The sequence below is a fragment of the Ambystoma mexicanum genome, chromosome 4q (genome assembly GCF_040938575.1).
Source record: "Ambystoma mexicanum isolate Mex_15411 chromosome 4q, UKY_AmexF1_1, whole genome shotgun sequence".
NCBI lineage: Eukaryota > Metazoa > Chordata > Amphibia > Caudata > Ambystomatidae > Ambystoma > Ambystoma mexicanum.
The window spans coordinates 1,231,499,797-1,231,518,852 of NC_090928.1; positions in this window are offsets into that span (position 1 = coordinate 1,231,499,797).

Genomic DNA, 19,056 nt, shown 5'->3' on the forward strand with positions numbered 1-19,056 from the left:
GCGTTCCGCTTACCTCTTCCTGTGGTTTCTGTTTTTCAGTTGGTCTTTCTTTACCTACCTCTGCTGTGGGGGTAACTTCCTCGAACATTCGCCATAGATCCAGCACTTCCCTTCTATTTTGTAACTGCTTCCCCTTATATCTTGCTAGCAAGTGCGTAGACACTAAATCTAACACCCTCTTATCAAATGACCCTCCTTCTGGCCAAATCGCCGTTACACTGTCTCCTTTTATCTCTGTCAACCATTGATCATGGTACTTTTGTATCTTTTCACTGTATAAAGGAAGGTGTTGACAAATAAGAGCTAGTGTTGTTATTCCCCCATGACGATGTTTCTCCCCCTAATCACCTTTCCACCCACTCGTCCTTTTTTTCAGACCAACAATATATCAAGTGCTTCTCAATTACTACTGGTTTTATGTATCAGTATTAACTGTTACTTTTGTAATTATTGCATTTCCAAATTCAACAGTTCACTTTCACATGTGTACCACTATACTAATAAATCAATTACAATGCTTTGATATTCATCACCCAAAAATAGACCGAACATGGAAACACATATAACACATAACATGCACATGCACTACCTGCGGCCTTTTTATTTCCTCTTTGGTCCCGTTACCAAACCTTTCCACTTTTCACCTACTCTTCTCATTTGCTCCCCACCTTTTACACCCTTTTACTCTTCCCCAAGAATTCTTTCTTACACGGAAAAAGAATATTCTAAATAACTACTCCGAGTCTACTCAATATACAAGACCCCTACTATTTTCTCTTTATCTTCTCTTATTTTATCTGCACTGGACGAGACAATGCTACGCGGCACCGCCTTCTACCCCGTTCGGGCTAGGATAGCTCTTCTCTTCTTCTTCTCACTTCTCAGGAAACCTAATGGCCATATAAAGGACAGATCAGAAAAGCCTCATCATCACTCACACAGGCCCTACTCTTCGCTGTAACCCATTACCACTTGTTCCCCTGTTCCCTTCTATTCCCCCTTACCTTTCCTTGGTAACCTTCGCAACCGGCACTCACGTGTTCAGTCAAGTGATCCGAGGGTCACCGTTCGCGGTCCGACCCCAGTCAGGTCCGCACCCCAACCAAGCTGTGGCCCGCCTCGGCGAGCAGCTTTTCAGTCGGGTATTCGTCAACCGGGAACCCTTGACCCTTTCTTGTAGTGCACACAGGCTGGTCGGCGGCGGAGGCGATGGTTTTGCTGGGGGGCATCCCGGATCTCGCCGCACAGTGCGGGCCTCGAGGCACCTCTCCAAATCACGTTGCAGGGGGTCACCAAATGTTTGTGCCCTCCCGGTCTTCAACATGCAAGAGAATAAAACGGACACTCCCCGGACGGGGAATAAGGCAAAGAGAGCAGGATGCGAGAGTTCAAGGAAATGTTTATCTAGATCTCTGAGAGCGCTCTGGCAAAATTAATGTTACAGTACATTATATAGGTACAATGACACGTCTAACATATGATGCTACGTTGGACCCGGGTTGGTCAGCCAGGGTGGTGTCTTAGGTGTGGGCATCATCTCTTCCTTCTGGTTGGTTGTTTGGTTGGCGGGAGGATGGACGTCAGATATCTGTGCTCCGAATGGGTGAAGGTCAGGTCGCCGTGAAGCATGGTGGTCACTATCTAAGCTAATGAATACATTCTAAATAATGCATGCACTAAATAATAGTTGTTCAAAAGACTCTCAGTAGTTTATCATGTCACTATATAAATCACACAAGTGCCTATATTATCTATAACATTTGGATTATACAGGTCACAGGTTAAGGGTCTTGACCGCTATAATACACTGATTGAACTGTAGGTTTAGTTTCACAAGAATCTCAGGTATGTGGCATTTGTTAGTATAAGGCATGATATACTGCAGCAGGGGTCTAATGTTATTTGGGAGTCTGCTGGGTGGGCATCATGGCATGGTCAGTGGTCTGGCACATGAAAGGAATATCTTGCAGGAACACAGGGTCAGAATGGCAGTAAGTTTCTATTGGCAAGGGTGCGGGGGCAAGGACACGTTTGTGGAGATGAACAAGCTAAGTGCTTAGTTCATGCTGGTTCACATGTGGAACAGTGATCTCAGAGGAAGACTGATGTGATACATTTGTTAGTTGTTGTAAATACCTCCGGCTTCAGCGTGAGAATGGAGCCGCAGAGTTTTCCAGTCAGAGTCGGAACGAAGGTGGGGGCCATGTGCTCTGTGTGCCTGATCGCAGTGAGGAGAGGGAGGGAAGTGTTTCGTACTATCGCAGTGAGGCCTAGTCACCAAGATGGAGTCGAAAGGGGGCACAAAAAATGGATGCCCTGTGTCCTGCTCAGTGGTCCCATCTACACCAAAGTCAACTAAAGTTAACATCGCATAAGGGCAAGGGGCGAACCCACTACTGGAGGCACTTGGTCCAAGTTTTGTACTGAGAAGTGAAGGCAGCGAGGGGCCTGGCCACTCGCTCCCACACAATACCTGCAACAATAAGAACTCAAAAAATATTTGGTCCAAAAGAGAGTACTTCTTCAAACAACCATTGAATGTATTGGGGTGCTGGATCGCTAGGAGAGCCCATTAAGAAAACCAGTCTATTTTTCCCAATGGGCACTGTCAGACATTGGCACGTCTGTCAATGCCAGGCTGTTCTGTCTGTTTTGGACCTCAAGAGTTGTGCACTACAATGACATGGTGTCATTGTATGTATGTGATGATGTGGTGCGATGCTATGAGATACTCATGGTCTGCAGTTTGATTGCATGTGGAGATGAGGGTGTGTTGGTAAATGTTATGGTGTGATCTTCTGTTATATGATGTTAACATGTTCAATAGGTGCCGCACCCCCACTGTAGTAGTTTCAGAGCACCTCTCCTTGTCCTTGAAGTGGTGTATTGTGCCCCTGCCCGGGGCAACCAGATAGAGTGTGAAAAGGGGTATGGTAAGTGGGTGAGAAAAGAGGTTGGGACGGAAGGGATTGCAGCAAGGGAGAGTGTTTGGAATTAGTATGCATGTGGGTTAGTCCCAAAATTAGGGATATGCATGTGATGTGAAAATATATGCATTGTGATTCCAAAAAGTGTGTAGTGTTGCGTGATTGAGAGGCTTGAGAGTGTGCTAAGGCAATCCTGCTAGAAACTGATGCTTAATTATCTGGGATGTGTGTTTCAGTACTGCAAGTACATTTCCAAATACAAATTCAGGGACTGCCAAGCGTGGCCCTGTGCAGGAATATTAATGTGAATGTTGTTGGTAACACAAGGCAGAGCAATGGGACCGAATACTGAAGTGAAATGTGTTGGGCCTGGTGCCCCCAAGTACAGTAAATGATGTGTGAATGATCCTTGTGAATCATGTAAAGGTGACATTGTCACAAATAAATGTCATTGCCTCGCAATGGTATCCTGCTTTCTATAATGCAGTCTCAAGTCATCACATGTAGTAGACCTTCTTCATCTCCGACTGATCCGCTTCCTTCTTCTCTAGTTCTTCCAGTCTATTCCCCACTTCTGCCTTATCTCACTGTTTTGTTTAATATTTGACTCTCTTCTTCTACAGTTCCTTCTTACTTTAAGCATGACTCTATTTTGCCTACTCTTGATCCGTCTATCTCTTCTAACTTCCGTCCGATATCTCTTTTACCTTTCCTTTCTAAGCTCCTTAAGCGTATTGTTTATTCACAAGATTCCTCATTTATAAATCTGAATTCTCTCCCACCACCTTTTCAATCTGGGTTTCGGACATGTCATTCTACGGAAACGGTTCTTCTTTCTATTTCCAACTTCCTTCTTTCTTCTTATCACTCTAAACGTTCTTCTCTTCTTGTTCTTCTTGATCTTTCGGCTGCTTTTGCTACTGTTGATCACACTGTTATTCTTTCTACTCTTGCTGATTTGGGTTTTCGTGATTCAGTTCTCGAGTGGTTCCAATCTTGCCTCTAAGGGCGCTCTAGCTCTGTGTCTTGGGCACGTTATTCCTCGTTCTCACAGTGTTCCTCAAGGCTCGGTTCTGGACCCTCTTGTGTTTTCTCTCTATACCCGTCCTCTTGGTTCTATTATTTCTTCTTTTGGCTTTTCCTATCATCTTTATGCTAAAGATTCTCGAATGTGTCTTTCTTTCCCTTCCTTTACTGATCCCATTGACTAATCTTTGTCTCCTTGTCTCTTAGCCATTTAATCTTGGATGTCTGCTCATCATCTGCATCTTAATCCTCTAAAAACAGAGGTTCTGTTTTTTCCTTCTCCTCTTTTTCTTTCATTTGCACACCCTTCTCTCTCGTTTTCTTCATCAGCTCGTAGCCTTGCTGTTATCTTTGACTCTTCTTTGCCCTTTTCTACTCATATCTCTTCTATTTCACGCTCTTGTCGTTACTAACTCTTTAATATCCAAAAAGCTCGCTGTTTTCTTACTTTTTCTGTGACTACATTTCTGGTTTCTTCTTTACTTTTTTCCGTATGTTCCATTGTTCTTCTCTTCTCTTTGGACTTTCTGCTTCATATCTGGTCCCTTTGCGCTCTTTCTTCTATTGGTGTTCTCTGTACATTTGCTCCTCAAGATTCAATTACTTCTGTTCTTCAATCTTTGCATTGGATTTCCTTTGAAAATCATGTACTTTTTAATTGTCTTGTTTTTAAGTACCTCAATGGGCTTGCCCCTCCTTATCTTTCTTCTTTAATTTATTTTTATACTCCATCCCGTTGACTTTGTTCTGAATATCTTTTCCTACTCATTGTTCCTCGTCCTCCATGTGCTTCATCACGTTTCCACTCCTTTGGTCTTCTTGCTCCTAGTTCCTGGAATGGTCGACCTCTTTTACTACGTTCTATTTTTCCTTTTTCTCTTTTAGGTTATCATTAAAAACGTATCTTCTAACCTTTTGATCTGTTGGCTTTAGGACTATTTGCTAATGTTAACTGTACCGTTGTTATTATTCACATCGCTTAGGCGTCAAGCGCTATAAAAATAGAATACAAATACATACAAATACCTCAGCGCCCAATGAGAATGGAAATCTTTTTCGAGTACCTGAGCTTCCCTACTTCAGAATACATTTTTAGTTTTGGCTATTAGTTGGTGCGTATTGCGCTGGAGTACAGCTAAGAGGGAAATGGGATGTGAGGAGGGACACATAACTTGTGGGTGTTTGATATTTTATACCAACCAATAACTGCCCATGGCCATGATAATCCCTGAAAACGTTCCTACCCACTACCTGCCCCTCCCTGCCCAAAACATCCCACAAGGATCTCTTTGAGCTAACTTTATCAAAAGGTAACATCAAACTCCTTGGGGGACATTTCTGGCCCAGTTACAACTTTTGTGGTACTCACGCAGGCTGCGTCGTGGCCCCCACCCTCTTCAATCTGTACATGGCGGACTCAAATACAGTATGGGAGTCTGGCATTACGTTCCCTTTGAAAATCGGCAATATGATATAAAATTGGTTAGCATTTGCCGATGACATTATTCTGTTGGACAAAATACCAATAGGCCTTCACAGGAAACTGACCTTCTTCCATCAATATGCCGTCATTGACAATTTAAAGGTAAATGCGAACAAAGCAAAAATCATTATTTTCTCACCAAAACGGCATCCGAAGGGCTTCTTCTGGAAGGTGGGCGTACAGCCCCTGGAGAAATTACAGTCCACCAGATATTTGGGCTTTAACCTGACCAACTCCAGGGAAGCCTAGAAAACAGTTTTGAAGGGAGGATTCACTCCACTGCTTGCCCAAATGAAAAGATGGTATTCTCAATTGTGCCATTAATCCCTCCTTCCTTTGGTGAGGTTCTACCTGCAGAAGGTTGAGCCGACCATACTGTATAGGTTGGCTATTGTGCCATTTGACATGGGGCCATGCTTGAACACATTGCAGGGCCAGCATTCGAAGAAATCCTGGGTCTGGCTAACTCCCTGCCAAATGTGGTTGTAAGGCATGAGATGGGACTGGTGTCCCTAGCGGAAGTAATTGTCAGACTATGCCAAATTTTGAACCCCTCCAAATAACTCATTTTGTCAAAATTTGTGGGAGCAGTCTGCCCTGAAGTCGGCAAATTCTATTAACAACTTCAGGGAAAAAATACATACAATCTTGCACTTAATAGGTTCTTCGATCGAGGAGTTGAAGACCACTCCAAACTTAGTGAAGAAAATGTTACTTGTGACGGGTTGGTGTGAAACTTGCGACTTGCTGGCAACGTATTCCCTCTACGAAGAGTACGCCAAATTCAGAAGAACCAGATGGCAAACCCTACAATATGTGCGTCTATTCCCTTGTCCGAAAGCTCGTAGGGTGTACATGCGCTTCCACCTAAATCAATTTCTAACGCTTGAGCGGAGGAGCAAATTGGATGAATCCATTAGCAATACAAACTGTAGGCTATGCCGGGAGCATCCAGTAAAGGAAACACTAAAACATCTTGTTCTGAGTTGCGCTGCCTTGAGGGAACCAAGGTTGCATTACTTGGGCTCGACCGAGCATTCTGAGATGTTTTGGGTCAGACACATTGTTGTGCGTTGTTCATAAAAAGCTAGAAGATTCTGGCCCGATTGTGAAGGGGTCCTCGAAAGAAAAATCTTGAGATAAACAAATGAGAAACTAGGCTGGATTGGAACTGACTGCTTGATTTGTAAATAATTGTGATAATTGTTTTTAATCTTAGAATTGGAATTGTTTGAAACTGTTATACTTTGCTTTCTTTCTTTTATTTTTATTTTCTTAATATTATGTGAAAAGCTTATTTTTATAGGCTGAAACACACAAAAAAAGTAATCTAACGTTCTGCTGCTTGTGGCTGCTAGAGTTATTTCAAAGCAGTCTTCTGAGAGTAAATAGCTTCGTTTTGCAGCTAGAAATGTGCTACTTGTGTAATAAAAACATCTTAACCATGTGTGCCTTCAGCCACTTCATTTCTAAATAGCTTGTGTGTCATTGCGCTGAGATCATTTAAAAACAAGCATTCGCAACGCGAACAGATTTGCCTTTTGTATAGGTATTACATATGCATTTGCTAGGCACTGCTATCATATGCCCAGGTACTATTTTGCAGCAGTTGACATCTCATGGACAGGTAGTACCATTATAGCAGTGTCTGGTAAATGGCTATCCCATGCCGATACATAAAATCCAAAATGGTTGAATTTGCCAATGCTTGCTTGAGCGTGCGGTTGACCTGGAATGGCCATTAACCAGGCGACCAAGAATTAACTTGAGCAGCCGCAAAATGTCAGGACCTCTTTGAGCCTCCAATTAAAACGCTGTTGTGCTAATACATTAACCCACTTCTCGACATCGATGTCTGGATCCGAAGGCAAAAAACAGTGTCGGAAGTATCCTGCCACAATGTGTCCGCGTGCTGCGGGAAAACCTCCCCAGGACTCAGGTGTTTCCGGAACTGTGAACTTTACGGCCTGTGTGGAATGCGCTGAAGGGAGTGAGCGTTACCCTTGACCCAGCGACGCAGAGGAAGTGGCGCGTTGAGTGTTGCAGCGCCTGCAGCCTCCCGGAAACGCAAGCTGGGTAATACTAGAGACTGGCGGCGATGGAGAGTCGTGTGTGTGCAGGGAACCCAGGCCTTGAGGGGGGGACAGTGCAGCTGACTACTGTTGAGTGCGGCAAAGAACAGGAGGCTGCCAGAATACTTACTGATCGCTGCTTGCCTGCACACTTGTGATATGTGAGGTGGAAAGTGAGGGGCGAAGGAGGAACCATTGATGAAGGTACACTCTGCATGAAAGGCTGCCTCTACTCCTGTGAAGACAGAGCGTCTCTCTTAAGGACTGCGTGTACTGGCGAGCAGGAGGGCAGAGGGAGGAGAACTTACAGGCAGTAGTACACCCCGCGCTGAAATGTGTCCCCCACTTCTGAGTAGACTGTAATCACAACACAGGAAGCATTAGCGGGTGAGCTGCAATACATTAGTTAAAGGAGCTTTTCAAAGGGGGATATAATGGGATATAGTGCACAGTAATGGACTAAAAGTGTGACTTGATCTTACCAACAGAGTGGCCCGAGACACGTTCCCATTGGCAGCGGGTCCACTGTTCCTCTGCCAGAGAATAAAGCAGCATCACGTACTGCCAGGCTCTATCAACTAGGCCGCAGAAAGACTCTGCAAAGCCCCGGTAGGTAATAAACCACAAGACTTCATTTACAGCCACATGCGCTTACCTGGTTTTCTGGTACTCGTTGGCCCCATACTCAAGTTGAAACTGCAAAATCCCAGGACGGGCCAACAGTTGGACCTGGGATTGGTGAAGAGCAACGTTGTAGACCGCGCATAGTTGTCTGGGCAAGCCCAGTGGGGCGATTTTGCTGACGGAGCTAAATCTTTGGTACATAGGAATGATATACACTTACGCCTGAGGTGCTGAGACTGATATCCTACGGCTACTTGCAAACAGAAGCCCTGTCCTCATACACAGGAGGTAAATATAGCCATGCCGAGGGGCCGAGCCAGTCAAAAAAAGCAGAATACTTTGGATGCTTTTGCCAGACAAGTAAGCACACCCCGCACAGAAAAGTCAGCGGACACGCAAACACACATGGCCGCCTGTGAGGCTCTCGATGAGACATTGAGCCTCAAACAAGTCATGGAAGGTATGCAAGCTGGATTTGCACCCATGACAGCCAAAGTGGATGGCACCACGACCAATATAAACACTCTAAATGGCAAAATGGAGAAAATCAGCACTGGAATGACGGAGGCAGAGACGTGTATTGGGTCTACGGAAGATGATTTCTATACCTTTGTACACCAGGACCCCCAACCGGCCCATAGAGCTGGGGTTAGCCCAATAGCACTTTAAGATAAGATAGCAGCACCCGTGAGATAGATGGGGGTGCAGATTAATACTCCAACACCAAATCAATAATGACAGCCCAATGGTTTGGCAAAGTGAGTCCGTTTAATGACAAGTACAAAAAAACGGGGCGTCTAATGAACATCAGCGGATGCGTGATCTTCTCTCTCACTTCACAACTCCAACGAACTTCATAAAAAACACATAATTTATACTAAAAATTCGTCATCACTGACGTTTAATGCTTAAAAGTTGGCATGCAATTCTATTGGTTCTAGAAAGGTAACTTTAATATAGGTACTATATCTGTATATGGTAACGGAGTAAGGGATTTGGGTACACACTGTCAGGTGGGACATCTAAGCCCTACCTTCAAAATGGATACTGTAGACGTCACTAAAAGAACGACGTCCCATTGGTTCTATTAACTATAGGACGGGGGCGTAGCTAACTAGCCATGGAATAGGACGTGCCTTTGTGTGCAGCTCCTGTTGATCCGACACTGATCCTGGAAATTATGCCCGATAAATGACACACACGCTCTATAACTGAAGATGAGGACATCTGAATATGTGTCCTGCAGCTATCTTGAAAAGCAAGTGCATCGCGCCTGGGATTTGAGAGAAAAAAGAACTTTGAGGACGCAGCCGCACGGATACATTGTCGCCAAGATGGCAGACAACAAAGGGAGCGTACTCACAGCCTCGAGAAGGACCGAATGCAGCTGAACGGCGTGGACAGCGAAGGAAGCTAGCTGCCAAAAGACACGCGACGCTCTGCTTCCAAGTCTTGCTTTTACACATAGCAGCATTGTGGTAGCGCTTCGGGGTTTGAGTGGGCGGAACGATTGACATAAATGGTAACAGTTGCCGTGTCACAGAGGACAGGTGCCTGATGTTCATGCGGCTCTGAGCCGCTCACAAACGTTACAACAAAGGACATGGATAGCGGGCGGCGTTGAGATCTGCGGGGAGGACACAGACCACGAGCGGTCTATAAATAACGGCAGCGGGGCCCCGGACGCCTGCTAAACGTAGCAGGTGACAGTGGAAGCTATCATAAGCAGAGAGCGAAAAGAAACAGAATGATGGTGGCGAGTTGCACAGGGCGAGGATGACGATTGAACCGACTGTAAATATATTCTCATTACCGTAGTGCACAGCAAACACGGATTGGTATGCTGTCCTGTTAGGACGCTGTTGGGGAGAAGTGCCACATGAAACGTAGTGATACATAAGCGCATGAGGCGCACTGAAAACCTGCCCTTTCATAATAAGGGCCCAGGAACTGATGCAACATTGTGGGCCTTTAAAGTGTCCGGGACCTGCAAAAAGGATACAGAACCCATACTGAAGCGCTGACAGTCGACACAGACACCTGAGCAAACTGGCATCTTAGCATCAGGAGAGAACGCACTGTGGTAGGATTGAGTCGGGTGTATTCACTGGCCTCTAGAAACACGCTATTGGGACACTGACTACAGTAGTCAGAGGAGAGACATGGGAGTACACAGCCCACTAGAAATGCAACTTTACGTGCTACCACGCAGCGCAGTCCACTGAGGAGGACGCTCCAGCACCAAACTGAACTGGTGAAGACACAATAACTCTGAAGAGCTGGTACCAGACGCGAAGTAAGGATTGCATGATGTCGGTGAATGGGGCGAAGGCCAAGAGCAAACAACCTACAATGGAGACCTTTAAAGGCACAGCGGACCCCCTCGACCCCGCCACAAAGGGCGGTGGCGGCTTCCAGGGATGGTACCCCAGAAGGAGAAAACCATCAGGTCCTAGCGGCCATAACGGATCTGAGCGCTAAGTGGGGTACAGCAATAGCGGATCTACGGACGGCCCTGGAGAACAAAATAGATGCTGTAGGAATCGAAGTCACCCTGCTGCGACAAGACGTCAGGGCACTGGCAGAAATGACTAGTGGCCTGGAGAGCGCTGTGAAGACTTACACAGATGTAAGCACAAATAATGCGAAAGAGGTCCATGTACTAAAACAACAGGTTGCTAACCTTGAAAACCGAGTGGAGGAAGCAGAAGGAAGGGTGAGACGGAACAACATCCGGATGGTCGGCCTACCGGAGGGAGAAGAGGGCCAAAACCCCACGGACTATGTGGAGAACATGATAGGAGCAGACAAGCTCTCACAAGGGTTCACGGTTGAGCGGGCACATCGGGCCCTGATGAGGAAACCACGGCCTGGGGCTCCACCGCGGCCCATAATTGCGAAAATTCTGAACTATAAAGACAGAGAGAAGATCCTGGAGTATTTTCGTAAGGGCAGAACGATAGAAAGAGCTTCCTCCAAGATCACGGCATACCCTGACTATACTATGCTGGTGCAAAGGCAGCGGTATAGCTATGTGGCGGTCAAGAGAAGACTGCGTACAGCTGGTATCAAGTACTTGCTTTTGTATCCTGCGAAGCTAAAAGTTTTGCACAAAGGCATAGCGCTGTTTTTGATACCCCAGAGGAAGCAGCATCATGGCTGGACTTGCAGGGCTGTCCGGAGCGAGGTGAAAAACAGGATCGCCAGGAGCACGATAAGTGAGGAGACTCTATCATGTACACTGAGAGGATAAGCGGGAGGGGAGTCCTAGTATGACGTTTTGAGACATTTGTTTGGTAGTATGTAGCCTTTGGACTCTATGACCCTGTTGGACTGGAATATAGTGAATAAAAGCGCAAGTGAGCATGGTAGCACTAGGCGTAGCAAACTTGGAGCAAACAGAAGCGGCAGGATGGCAGCTACCTATCCCCGAGAATTAGTAGTAAGGCGGCCATTAGGGCGACTTCACCCTGCTGAGCCGCAAGTACAGGCCTTTGCCAGAAAGGGCTAGATGCGGGGGTGCCTGAGATCCAGGGATGGAGCTGGGCAACAGTTGGAGAGGGTGTTGTTGGGGAAGATCAGGGAGGTGGAAGGGGGGGAGGTGAGTTGTTGTGTTTATAGTTAGAGGGTTTTTGAGTTGGGGTACGAGCCTACATAGAAGAGTTAAGCAACTGGGTTGGACTGCATGGGTGGGGGGGGGGGAGAGGGACACAGATGTACCATGGGGGACCTTAAAATAGTCACTTGGAATGTCAGGGGGCTCAATAGTTACCTGAAGAGAAATAAGGTTATGCTATACCTACGGAGACAGAAGATAGATATTGCCTTGTTGCAAGAGACGCACCTGACGCGAGACAAGATGGAGATGGTCAGGAGGCAATGGAAGGGAACGGTGGTGGGTTCGCCATATTCGGCTTATGCCACGGGAGTGATCATTTGGGTGGTGCCACACGTCCCGTTTCAGCTGATACAGACGCTGGTAGAGACGGACGGGAGGATGGCCGCGGTGAGGGGATTGGTGGAAAATAGGGAAATAAGTATTATAAACACGTATGCCCTGAACCAAAATACTGCGGCATATTTTAAAACGCTGTGTAACAATCTTAGCATGTGTGTGGGGAGTGCTGTGATTTGGGGGGGGGACTTTAATTGCGTTCTAAACCCTAGAGTGGACAGGTCAGAGGCATTACAGATGCTGCTGAATGATTTCTGGTTAGAAGATGCATGGAGGACACGTCATCCTCATGAAAGGCAATAATCGCATTATTCTGCCCCGCAGCAACTACATACAAGGCTGGACTATGTTTTCATCACCCCAGAGATATTGACAGAGATTACGCAAGTTGAATATAAAGCGAGGGTCCTCTCGGACCACTCGCCTCTGATCCTTAGATGGCAATGTTGTCCCCCGAGAGCAAGAATCCTGACGTGGCGCCTCAGGGCAGAGGCGCTCAGAGACCCACTTTTTAGGGAAGACATGAGAGATGAGATAGTTAGCTACTTTGAGATGAACATGGGCAGCGTAGATTCAGAGGGCACATTGTGGGAGGCCTTTAAAGTTGTGATAAGGGGAGTGGCTATAGCAAAATCCAAAGGACTGCAGGGAGGGATACTGGCGGACTTACAGGAAGCCGAGGGAGAACTGGAAGGGACACTTAGAGGAGAAAATGGTACCAACCCAGACAGTGACCTGATACTAAGACTGCAGCAAAAGTGTGCAGGGGACAGGGAAAGATTGTGTAACCTCTACTATAAAAAGTATATAGAGAGGCAGCATGCTGGAGGAGATAAACTGGGAAGGATTTTGGCATGGCTGTATAAAAGCGAGACCCTAAAACCCCCGATTAGATTGATAACGAGGGAAGATGGAAAGGTGGTAGATACCCAGGAGGGAATTAATCAGGAGTTTGCAAACTATTATGGGGATGAGGGTGAGGATAATCGCGCGATGATAGTGGAAACGCTGGAAGACATAGGATTGCCACAGATCAGTGCAGAGGACAGAGAGGAGATGGATGCACCGATTACTTTGGAGAAGCTAGAGGAGGTGGTGAGACAGTTGCCAACTATTAAGACCCCGGGGGCTGACGGACTCCCAAGTGAGTTTTATAAAAAAATATTTAAAGATGAGGTGTTCCCCCCTTTGTCAGACATGTTGAATGAGGCGTATGAGCTAGGCAGACTGCCGGAGTCACTCAAAGAAGCGATTATAATAGATCTTCCCAAACCGAATAAGCCAGGACATAGCTGCAGTTCTTATAGACCCCTGTCGATGTTGAATCAAGACAGTAAAATTGTGACTGCCGTTTTGGCAAACAGATTAAGGAGAGTCATAAGCAAATTGATACACCCGGACCAGACAGGCTATGTCCCTAATAGGAACATATCCAATAATCTTAGAAGGCTCCACAGAGTCATTGAATACGGAAACGAAAGTGAGGACGAATTGGCAATTGTGACGCTGCGCGCAATAAAGGCCTTCAACTCGGTCAAATGGCCATGGTTGTTGGCGTCCCTGGCTGGCTATGGGATGGGTCCGGGATATCTACAGTGGGCTAAAATGTTGTACAGTGAGCCGCTGGCCAGGGTTAAAACAGGGTCAGTGGTATCGGAAAGGTGGAAGCTGCGTAGGGGACCAGACAAGGCTGTCCATGGTCCCCTATGCTCTACATATTGGCTCTGGAACCCCTGGCGATCTACCTAAGGCAACAATATGACATGGTAGGCATTCCTGTGGGTGGTGAACCAGACCTGATATCATTATACGCAGATGATATACTACTGTATTTGCGATACCCAGAGGAAAACCTCCAATATGTTTTGGAGGTGATGGGTAAATATGCGGGAATGTCCGGTATAGCAGTGAACCCTCAGAAGTCCAGCATGTTCCCATTGGGTGGATACAAAGGGATCCCCCTGAAACAATTACCGGTGTTCCAAGTACCATGGGCAGCTAGCACATTTCGCTACCTAGGAATAGATATATACCTCACAGTGGTGGAAGAGCATTAGCGCAACACAGAAGTAAACCATTACCGAAATAGAGAATTGCATGCGGTTCTGGGTAAAACTGCCTTTAGCAATGATGGGACGTAGTGCAATGTTAAAGATGGTGGTCTTGCCTAGGCTCCTGCACTACTTTGGGAATGTCCCGTTTATGATACCAAAGAAGTTCTTTAGTAGATTGGCCAGCATGTGTAGAGACTTCCTGTGGCATGGGACACTGAACAGAGTGGCCCTCTGGAAACTACAGAACACTTACGAGAAAGGGGGTATAAAATTGCCTAATTATGAAGTTTACTATGTTGCCAGTCAGCTACAATATGTGGCCAAATGGCTTTCAGAGGATGTGACCCCGGACACCAGGCTGTTCAGTCAGGACTGTGTCCCATTTTACCTGAAAGAGATTATGTGGTTGCCCCAGGCTGTAATGGATGGGCGCCTCAAGATGTTGTTACTAGGATGGAAGATGTGGCGAAGGGCGTGTCAACTGATGGGGAACCCATGCCCATGCTCCCCTCAGGTACCGCTGGTTGCACTGGCGGGTGGGGAAGAGCAGCTAAGGATGATAATCAGGAATCACTGGGAGCCGGCTGGTGTAGTGACAATGGGGGACATCTGGCGGAAGGGCGCTATAACAGATTTTGGGGAGTTGGGGGCAGAAACTGGGCTACACACCAGCCAGTATACCACGTACCATAGACTGGTGCAAAGGATCAAGAGAACGTGGTCCGAATTGGTGCTTGAGGAAGAACGAAACGCTACTGTAGACATAATATATGACATAACAGAGGGGGGGCACGAGATATCTAGGATATACGAGATGATGATGTCCAAAGTAGGAAAGGAGGTGGTACAATTGAGACTAAATTAGGAGGAGGAAGTGGGTACCCCGATGGAGGATGGGATGTGGGAACAAGTCCAAGGGTATCACAAGAAGGTGTCAAGGAACGCAAGACTTAAGCATATGAAATTGTATATTACTCATAGGGCGTACCTGACACCCCAGAGGATAGCCAAGTTCAAAAATGCAGGACGGCAGGCATGTCCTAGGTGTGATGAGGAGAATGCGGGCATGGTGCATGTGTTTTGGTCATGCCCGGTTATTGGGCGCTTCTGGGGTGAGGTCGCACATAAATTAGCAGAAAAGGGTATTAAGATCGTGGTGGATACTGTGTGGGCTTGTCTGTTAGGTGGGTTCCCTAAGCCCCGGAAACTCAGGCACATAAGTAAACTGAAGGATCAGGGATATGCGCTTGCGAAGAGGAGAATTGCTATGGGGTGGAAGACATGCCACAAACCTCGATTAGAAGTATGATGGAAAGATCTGCAGAAATGGGCAGATGTGGACACCATGGTATGGCAAGAAGCTAGCAATGCTGGGGGGGAGGAATAAACCGAGACACTGATGGCCTGGAAACTGCTGATAGCAGAACTATTTGGGTCTGTGCCAGATTCGACGGACCTCACGGACAGGAACACCCCATCACAAGATGCAGAATAGAACATTAGCAGAAGTAGGCTCATAACGGGGGTGGGAAAAGGGAAGCAGTGAGCGCGATTGAATAATGTAAAATGGATATGTTATTGTATACACTGCAAGTTTGGTTTATATTGTTTGTTTAAATATTCAATAACATTTTTTTTTAAACTATAGGACCCTAGATTACTTGGTCTACTATGATTGGGTTGGCATCACCCCCACTCATACTTTTACACTTTGACTAGCAGCACGCAGAATGGTCGGCAAGGTGCAGGGTGCCCCCTGTTGCCCCGGCCTTCCTCTAATTATTGTTGCAATCAATCATCACTTTAGTGGCCAAGTGTCAATTATTTCACTGTGGTTGGCCTCAAGGCTGCATCTCCTGTCTGGAAAAGTTCTAATATCTTCGCCTGGCCCGCTGCCATGCGTAGGTGTGAAAGTCTCGCTTCTTCTCGCCTGGATGGACACGTGATTCAGACACCGTGAATTTGCCTCTTCTTCATGTAATTCGTGTATTTGATTTTTGTTTCACCCACCACCTGCCTTCAGTTGTTATCTTGACCTTTCTGCAGCAGGATATTCTGATCTTTGCTTCAATTAATTGTAGCTACTGTTCGTCTATTTTAACTGATACGACCTTGGCTTTTTTGGCAAGATTTGCCTCTGCTGAGTTTCGTTTCTGCTGTTTATTCTCGATTTGTTAAATATGAAGCTCTCCTTGTGTGGCCTTTAGTAACCTTTGGTTGATTTGGCTTCTTATGCATAGTGGAAGTATACTTATATAACATGCTTCTTTTGAGGTAGATATGTATAGGTGGTGCTTGCTGCAATCTGTCTTCTACTAAGCATAGCAAGCCGCACAATTTTCTTAGCTTTCTTGCGGTTCCAAGCATATGTACATGCGTAAACTGGTCGAATATCTTCATCATGCTCATGGCATGAGTTTCTTACATTTGGCATCGTCCTTTCACCTTAGGTCCACGATGTCCCTTGTCCATGGCGTTTCGTCTCTTTATGTCATACCTTCTATATGCGAGTCAGTCCGGGTTCTTGTGACGTCACCATTCGTCTTCCATTAAGACCTTTTTTGGTTTCTTCAGGGACTGTACTTAGACGATCTTCATTTAGTTTCATTTGTTGATACGGTTTTCTCAATGGGTACCTTACTGTCCATGTTTTCCTTGGTATCGGTACTTCAATAGGCGTTGTTCTTCTGATGGGTACTGGACAGAGCCCCACTGCGGCTCTTTGCTGGTTTATTTGCTCGTCATACGTCACATATTTTGGCGTGAACGTTCCTGGTACTTCAAAATGGACGGTTGGAGTGCAGGCTGTACTTGGGACCTCCTCTACACTCCCCCCTCTGGGCGATTCATAGACCACTTTCATCTCTTCTTTTGAATCCATCTTCTTTGGTTTCTCTGTATTCACCTTCACTTCATCGCCTGCATCCATTATTTCTTCATCTTCTGGGTCTATACATGATGGTTTGAAGAAATGTCTCTTTGGGGTCCATATCTTTATAACTCCTTTTAAAATTCCTGCTGTTCTCACGTGTTCATCCTTGTTCCACATCATTAGTTGACACTGTCCATTTGGGCCGCAGTAAACCCATCTTCCCACATAATTTCTATACTTCCTGGGATATAGAAACTTTGTTCCTTCTGGTGCATGAATGCTGGCCTTCACAAAGTCTTGTATTTCTTCATCAGTTAGGTCCTTGGGCTTCCATCCTGGTTCGACATCAATCACGATCTTCATCCCTATGGCCTTTTTCACAGTTTTCTGGCAATGAGAGATTATTATCTTGATAACACAAAATCCTAGCAATATCATCACTAGAAGGGCTCCTAGGAATTTGAATGCATCTGCCATCCATTGTGGAACCCATGAGAATAGTGATCCAAACCAGCTGTCATCATCAACTGTGTCAACTTCATCGATCATTTGATTCTGTAGTTCTGTCAGCATACCTATGGCTTCTGTTAAAGTTCCATTTTCTTCATCATGAGATGGTATAAATGTGCAACATGATTCTCCAATTTTTGCACAAACACCTCCATCCATAGCTGTGATCATGTCAAGGACATATCTGTTCTGGAGAGTCATACATCGAATCGCCCTTAACTCTTCCTTTATGGAGTTGAATCCTTTTATGGTTGTGTTGATGGTCTGCAGTAACTCCCATCTGGTTATCTGCAGCCATTTAGTATTTGCTCCAACTTGAAATCTTGGCATGAAGATTGTCGTGAACACTGATGAAGTGAGGCTATACAGCCTGTGTTCATATGGGATTGCATGAAAAGCTTCTTCTGATTTGGCAGAAAAGTAATTCTCTCTCTTCATTCGATTTAGCAGTTCCACAGATTACTTCTTCCTCAGGTGAGCATCTGCTTTCGGGAAACTGTCAATGTTCAGGTCACTTTTCGGGATCACCAACGCTGGAACGTGGACATTCATTAATGTGCATACACCTCCCCAGTTTTTTGGCAGTCTGATGTATGCTTTGGATCCACATGCCCAGTAATGAGCCATAATTACTACAGTTCCATGTACCATTCCTGGAGCATCAAAGACTTGTCCACGGTTCTGGTTTTCTCCCATCTTCCTTGTGCCATTATTCCTGAAACACAATTTTGAACTTTCCAGTGGTACTATCTGCAGGGGTCCTCCTCTATCTTCGACCCATGTCAGCAGCTTTGCAAGCCTTGGCCACAATAGCTTGCATATCCTTTGTGCATTTTCAGTTGCTTCTTTGCAGGCTCCAATGACCATCCATGCTCTGCAAATCATTCTCTCATTCATCTGGTGAAAGCACTTTTTCCCCAAATTTGCATTTGGCCTCTGTTCTTCCAACTTCGAGCCTCTTCTGGAGTTTTTCCTTGGACATTTAGCTTCTGGTTCGCTTCTCTTCTGATTTCTGCTCCTTTAACTCTAGGCTTCTCATATCTGATCACAATGTGTTTTGTCTTTCCATTGTTCCTTGTCTTTATGTCCTGGACATGATCATCTTCATTTGGGTCAGTTTCTTCAGTTGCCCATTTCAGTGAGGGATCACTTCCATGAACTGGCCTCTGGTCTTGCACATTGCCACATGCGACAGACAGTGTGCTGTCTGGACATCAATTTCTACAGCTACGAAGATCTTTGACTTCCCCATGCTGTAGGGTAGGAGTGCACAAACAAAGGCTTCCCCTTCTGAACTGCGTCTTCCAACTTCTTTCATGTGTTGGTAACAGATGTTGTTTCCCAAATGTGCTGTGCTGTCCAAGTAATCGTTTAGTTCACTGTCGTCTCCTTGTATGGTTCTCTTGATTCTTAAGGTTTTCATGTAGTTTGCTATAACTACATCCCTGAATGCATCCGTATTACACCTTCTTGCTGGAGGATTCTCAGGTATCCTGATCCATTATGCAATTACCTTCATCTGTGCCAGTCAAG